The sequence below is a fragment of the Sinocyclocheilus grahami genome, unplaced genomic scaffold (assembly GCF_001515645.1).
Source record: "Sinocyclocheilus grahami isolate Dianchi unplaced genomic scaffold, SAMN03320097.WGS_v1.1 scaffold1776.1, whole genome shotgun sequence".
Lineage (NCBI taxonomy): Eukaryota > Metazoa > Chordata > Actinopteri > Cypriniformes > Cyprinidae > Sinocyclocheilus > Sinocyclocheilus grahami.
In genome coordinates this window covers 75,062-81,809 of record NW_015506955.1, presented here as the reverse complement: position 1 = coordinate 81,809, position 6,748 = coordinate 75,062, and the positions used below count along the sequence as shown (strand labels likewise).

At 36.6% G+C, this 6,748-nt stretch overlaps 1 pseudogene; it reads right to left on the bottom strand.

Annotated features, from left to right (window-relative positions):
• Window positions 1-372: 372 nt before the first annotated feature.
• LOC107572576 (inactive peptidyl-prolyl cis-trans isomerase FKBP6-like) lies at window positions 373-6,349 on the bottom strand (annotated as a pseudogene).
• Between the last annotated feature and the right edge of the window lie 399 nt (window positions 6,350-6,748).

Genomic DNA, 6,748 nt, shown 5'->3' with positions numbered 1-6,748 from the left:
TTAAAGACATCCTGATGCTCCATATAGAGTACTGAACATAATACTGAACGTAACACTACAAAATCTTGACTTTCTCTCATAATAAAGCTTATCTTAAATTAACATAGATAACAGAGAGAGCCATGTCAAAAAAAAATTCTATATATATATGTATATATATATACTGTATATAGTGTTGGCAAACACAACACAGAACAAAAAAAAGTGAACTATAATCAATAAAAGCATGACAACATTTGAGGCAATGTTGCATACTCAAACCAAAATTACAATTTGTTGGGTTTATATTGCCCATTTGTGGTCAATCTGGGGGATTTGAAAAATGGTAAAGACCACCACCATGGACACTGCAATCTTTAGTTTTCCGTCCGCTTAAAACCAGAGAACATCCAAATAGTCCGTGTAGCAGCTGTAAAAGATCAGCAGATTTGTTCAGCTTTCACATTCACATATGTACTGTAGGAAAACTTGAGAAAACTATCAGTTAAGGAAAACTTACAGAGCAAGCTTTTTCAGCAAGGTGTTAATGTCAGGGTCAAATGGCTTTTTCGCCTGAGCGCGTGTACGGTAATCTTGTGTCTTCTCATAGTCGCTCATCTCCAAACAGGCCTCGTTAAAAAAAAAAAAAAATCAGATCAGTCATTCCATAAAGTCTTCCTCTTTAATAGCAAATTGAACACAAATGACTGGAAGTTTCTTCAGGAAGCTAAATAGCTCTTTATAAGGGCTGTTAATTTAACCTGTTAATGTGCTAAATCAACTAACTTAGTGTGATCACTAAAAAACACACACTATTGGTACGTTTTCAGTACAAATTATACAAAAGTAATTGATTAAAATATAAATCTTTATGAATCTGAAGTAAATTTAATAATATGGAATTGTCCCGCCAGCACAGCAATTCAATCGTGATGTACTACCTTTGTTTTTGAAAGTCCAATCTGGCCCCAAATGAACAGACAGTAAAAAAAATGAACAAGGTGCCTTTCACACAAAACAAGCCCAAGTGCTCAAAATCAGCTAATCAGAGCACAACAGAATGGAACAGCTGTCTTAAAAACATTGCGCTCATTGCTTGAGACACAGAAAAATAGCAACAGAGTGGTCAAAGACGTTAATCTGAATGTGTAAATAAAAAAATAATAATTTTTAAACACGCTCAACAAAAAAATGCTCGTGTGTGCAAATGGTTAAAGGGTTAGTTCACCCAAAAATGAAAATTCTGTCTGAAAATTACTCACCCTTGTGTTGTTTGAAACCTGTAAGACCTTTGTTAATCTTCGGAACACAATTTAAGATATTTTTGATGAAATATGAGGGCTCTCTGACCCTCCCATAGACAGCAAGGTAACTAGCACAAAAATAAGATCTGGGTCAGCGCCACCACACGCTCACATCATGATACTGTCGTGAACGCGCGTCCAAAGTGACGCACGCAGTAAAGATGAAAATGTGGAATAAAGTCGTTATTTTTGTTTTCTTTGCGCAAAAAAGTATTCTCGTAACTTTACAGTTGAACCACTGATGTCACACGGACTACTCTGTCGATCATCTTGGTACTTTTCTGGACCTTGAACGTGGTAGTTACCTTGCTGTCTATGGGAGGGTCAGAGAGCCCTCAGAATTCATCAAAAATATCTTAAATTGTGTTACGAAGATGAACGAAGGTTTTATGGGTTTCGAACAACACGAGGGTGAGTAATTAATGACAGAATTTTCATTTTTGGGTGAACTATCCCTATAAGATATAATATAATAAGATATTAATAAAGAAATATATAAATAGGTACAGGCCTGCCAACTCTCACTCATTCAGCATGAGACAGTCAGAATTCACTCATTGCTAAACGCCACACATAGACACGATGTGAATAAGATATCATATGTGCAGTTTAGAGAGCTTCATTGATTATAATGGAACATTGTGAGACTGCGATAAACTGAAGTGAGTGACAGCTTTTTAGTGATTATATGGAAGCACTATTTGCTCGCTTTCTAAGCTATAATAAATTCAGAATTTGAATGAAAGTTTTGTTTTACATGCTGCTAACAGGACCAACGGCCACATACCCTGTACATGCAACAAAGTTTCAGGAGTGGCATATATCCTGCATCCCTCATATAAATGCGGGATTCACTTTCAAAATAGCTTGCTTGCAATCAGGGTTAGTTCAGGTAAGCAACTGCTTAGCCTATATCCACCAACTCGATGGCAGGCAAGTATTTCAATTTAGTTGAAAAATCGCTCCTCTTCATAACATAAGGATCACGTCCAACATATGTTTTGATTTTCTGTTTATACCTTTCTCTTATAGTTCTAAACCAGTATACTACGGACTTTCCTACATCTCATCCATTCAGTTTTTCACTTCCTGCCCTCCATCTGAATTCCGCGCGTCATCAGAATCACGTGATTGCAAACAAGCTATAGTGTGGTGAAATTGCCATGCTGTCCAATGAAGTTTCGCGAATCTCTGTCAGATTACCAAACTCGATTGCAAAATGGATTGCCGTAGGCCAGGAATCAACAAATGATTTTATTTCCATTGAAATGGAAATAAAACGGTATATTCAGATGAATCAGATCTTATGTATGCAATTACTCTTTTTCACACCTGGTTTGTTTGGAGTGTTTGTTTTGAAACCTGTCACATTTTCTCCCTTATGTCGGTTAGTTTTGTCATATATGAACATAGCAATCGCCCTCAGAGTAGCACAAAAATAATCAGGCTGAGATCACCTGAAAGAGGTAGTCTCAGTCCGATTGAAAATGAAATCTGGAGCAGTGATAAGAAAGCAATCTGACCCAACAGACTTGTCAGTCCATCTTGATGGATGGCTGGCGAGAGTGGCAGAATCGCAGAATATAAACAGCAGCACTCTGACCAATGAGAGGACAGTTTTACCCACATGTGACTTGCATGAACACATTTTGGTACATTTTGAAATGTTGCCTTGTGAAAGCAAACCGAACCCAAGAGAAAATGCAACATTATAACTGTTCAGTTAATTTATCAGAATATCCTGATTTTATACAAATTTGCACTCAATTGAAAGCCCTAGATTTTACATAGCAATATGTATTTTACTGAAAGATTATGATCAGGTTACCAAAAAAAAAATGTAAATGACAACATGTTGCCTAACCTGGCCGCAGCGTAAGAGCGCTTTAGTGTTCTGAGCGTTGATGTCCAGTGCTTTCTGACCATAGCAAAGGGCCTTCTGGGGTTTCTCCAGTTTGAGGTACGTGAGTGAGAGGTTGAGCAGGAAAGGCAATTTCATTTCCTCAAGACGCTGCTTCTCTTCATCATCCACCAGCTCACGATTCTGCAAAAGTGTCATGGCCTATACCATGGACCAAGAGTTGTGTTACACGAATGTTACATCACAGTCAATTATTAGGATAAACTACAAGGTCTCAAGACACATTTTCCTACTATCCATTTACATACAGCCATAAGTGAGAAACTAATAAGCACAGAACCTGCTTGTATCTCTCTCGAGCATCTTCATAGCGCTTCTTATTGAAGCAGAGGTTGCCAAAGCTTCGCTGTGTGTCCAGTACATTCAGAAATGTGGTCAGAGGAACATTGTTCTGCTCATCCTAAAGAACAATGTAGAAACGACAATCTCAGACACCACAAACAAACAAAAGCAAGCTAAATGCATTCAATCTTACATACTCAAATCCATGAATTCATCAACTTGTGCCGAGTCCAGGAAATCGAGGACTTGCACCTCATAGAGGACCATGGCTAATGGAGGTATGTGCGGGGGGCACCCAAGGTCCCCATAGGCGTATTTGGGCATGAAGAGAAAACGGGAGAACTCGCCTTTCTTCATTGTAAGAAGGCCGAGCTCTAGGCCATACAAAGTAACATCTATGGGGAAAGAGGTTAGAGTGTCTCGCAGAGGACAAAGAAGCGAATATACAGGAGAAATTTGATGATAATTATTCTAATGGAAGAATTCAGTTTCCATCCTACCTCTACCAAGCTTCATCATCCGTGGATATTTAAGGTGGCTGGTTGTCTCAAATGGTGTCAGAGTACTCAATGAAACCAGATAAATTAACTGTGAATGAAATGAGCTGATGAGAAGCTAACAAACCAAAAAGAATGTATGACATAAAAGTACATACACAACCAAAAGTTGTTTATCAATTTTTATTTATTTTTTAATTCAAGGATGCATTAAACAGATCAAAAGTGACAGTTGAGAAATGTATAATATTACAAAATATTTATATTTAAAATAATTATTTGGAACTTTCTCTTCATCAAAGAATTAAAAAAAAAGAAAAGATGTCTTGCATTTGCCAAGCCAGACGCTGGAATAAGACAAAGACTAAGACAAAAAGTATATAAAAATATTAATTCATGCTAAAGCTAATTTATTTGAGCTGAAAAACTATTTTTACACTTTAAATAACTGCCATGTTTTGCAAAAAGTGACTGAACATGAAACCCCCCCTAACAAACACTTACACTGTAATAATATTACATTTCACTTAACATGAACCCCCGCTGCCAAATAAACACCAAGAGGTACAACAGTAACATGAGACTAGGGATGGGCGATACCCCTTATTTTGTTTTCGATACGATACCGATATTTTTCAAGGCAGTATCGTCGATATCGATATATTTTTCCCAGACATGAAAATATCCAAATGATGTGTCATTAGTAACCCTTTGAAATAATCAATAATTTTTTTTGTTTTTGGAAAAGGGTGTTAAAAATTGTATTTTATGGTCAGTCACAATTGTAACCGGTGGGATAATGTGTATACTGAATTAACATATTTCTGCAGTCTTAAAAATTGTTATATATCTTAGCCCAGCTATTTTAAACTGTTGATCACATTCTAGGGTTACTATTATGCATAAAAAAACCTTATACAACATTGATAGGAGTACGGAGATCAAATACAAAAAAATACAACCATCAACGTATTTCAAAATTGTTACTTTTTTGTAACATATATCATCACATTTGTATATTAGTGCTACCAGTATTACAACATTAATATTCTAACTTATTTGTAACATTTGAACTTTTGATTTAGTGCAATATTTTGTACTGCCATTAGGGACTGCCAGTGAATGGCTGCTGCATGCATAAAATACAACCTTTTTATTCTGACAGTGTATGATTTCTATTAACATTACAGAATAGAACATGATCAATATTATCTTTCAATGTTCAATTTAAATAATTGTAATTGCACAAACTATGTAAGCTACGATTTCAATTTGTTTATTGTGAAATAACTCAAACATTTATGGGGGGTTTTCTGTTCTCTGATAAGCATTGTTCAGGGCTGCCATTCCCAAAAGCTTTAATGCTTTCTTATGATACTTTTGGGAAACGCAGCCCTGTTTGAATGCACTGTCAGCAGTGAGTGAACACTTTCTTTAAAGGATTGGTTCTGTCTTGCAACATTTGCGTGTGTTCAGATGAGCAGGAAAATAGTTCTATTCTACACAATTACTCGCTAACAAAGGTTATTCGTCCAATTCAATGCATATTGTACGCATTATTATTATTATTATTTTTGTTAAATAAACAAAACCACTGGTAAATAAAATGCACCTTAATATCGATATTTTTTGTTTGAGTATCGATACTTTCGATACTCGCGTCAGTATCGATATATCGATACTTCGGATCGATACGCCCATCCCTTCATGAGATTACTTTTTTTTAAATATCTTGGAGTAGCAGATAAACACATGGCATGTGAATATGGTGATTCAGTATTGTGATATATATTAAAACACCAAGGCATTATAATATGATATCATGATCAGACCATGGAACAACAACAGCAGTACTTTTTTGTTGTAAGGGGAATCGGTTATCGTACGCTCATTTTAGAGAGAGTGGGGAAAAATACAGTTTTTGTAGTACCAGGGTATATATCTATATTTCGGGCTATAGTTGTTGTATATATATATATATAACATGTTGCTATATATTTTTGTGGATGCACTACTGATAATGTCAAATCCAGGTCAACACCAAGCCTGTGGCCACCACCGAATACATCACACGTGGATGTTACAAAGCTTTTAACCTGGTTTGTTTGACGTTTTTATAAATTCTAGAATGTGCATTTTCTTGTAGTGGCGTTGTGGAGAACTAATATTAATGTAAATATCATTTAGAACACATATAAAGAGAAGCAAGTTGCTTGCTGGTGCGTTTTGTTGCACATCGATCATGCACCATTCGCTTAACCAGCTCATTTAAGTTACTGGAGTGCAGTTACCTCGATTCCAAACTGACGGCGCTCATCTGGGGCCATGAACTGTAATATTCTCGAGGTCTTGGCGTTTGTTGACATTATGCATGTTTAAGGAAACAATTTTTTTGAAGCGGAGAATGTCAATGCGAATGTGCGTGCGCGACACCTGCGCTAACTAGCGGCCGTCATTTTAATGTTAAAATACGTTGTTTAGTGCAGCATTACGCCACAAGACGCCTGGTTTTTATCAAGAGAAAAATTGTATCCACCGGATCCCCCAACATTATTGGGCTAGAGTACTCGGTACTGTCAATCTGACGATGCCTGTATGCCACTAGATCAGATTGCTGTCAATTGCTGCCTGATTGTTGCATGCAAAGTTTGCATTCAGAGCGCTCAACAACGCCATTAGATCAGTGGGCTCTGTCAGTGCTTTGGCAAGGTAACACTTTTTTTTTGCCATGCAATAAAGCTAAGTTCAAAGGCCAATTTAAAATA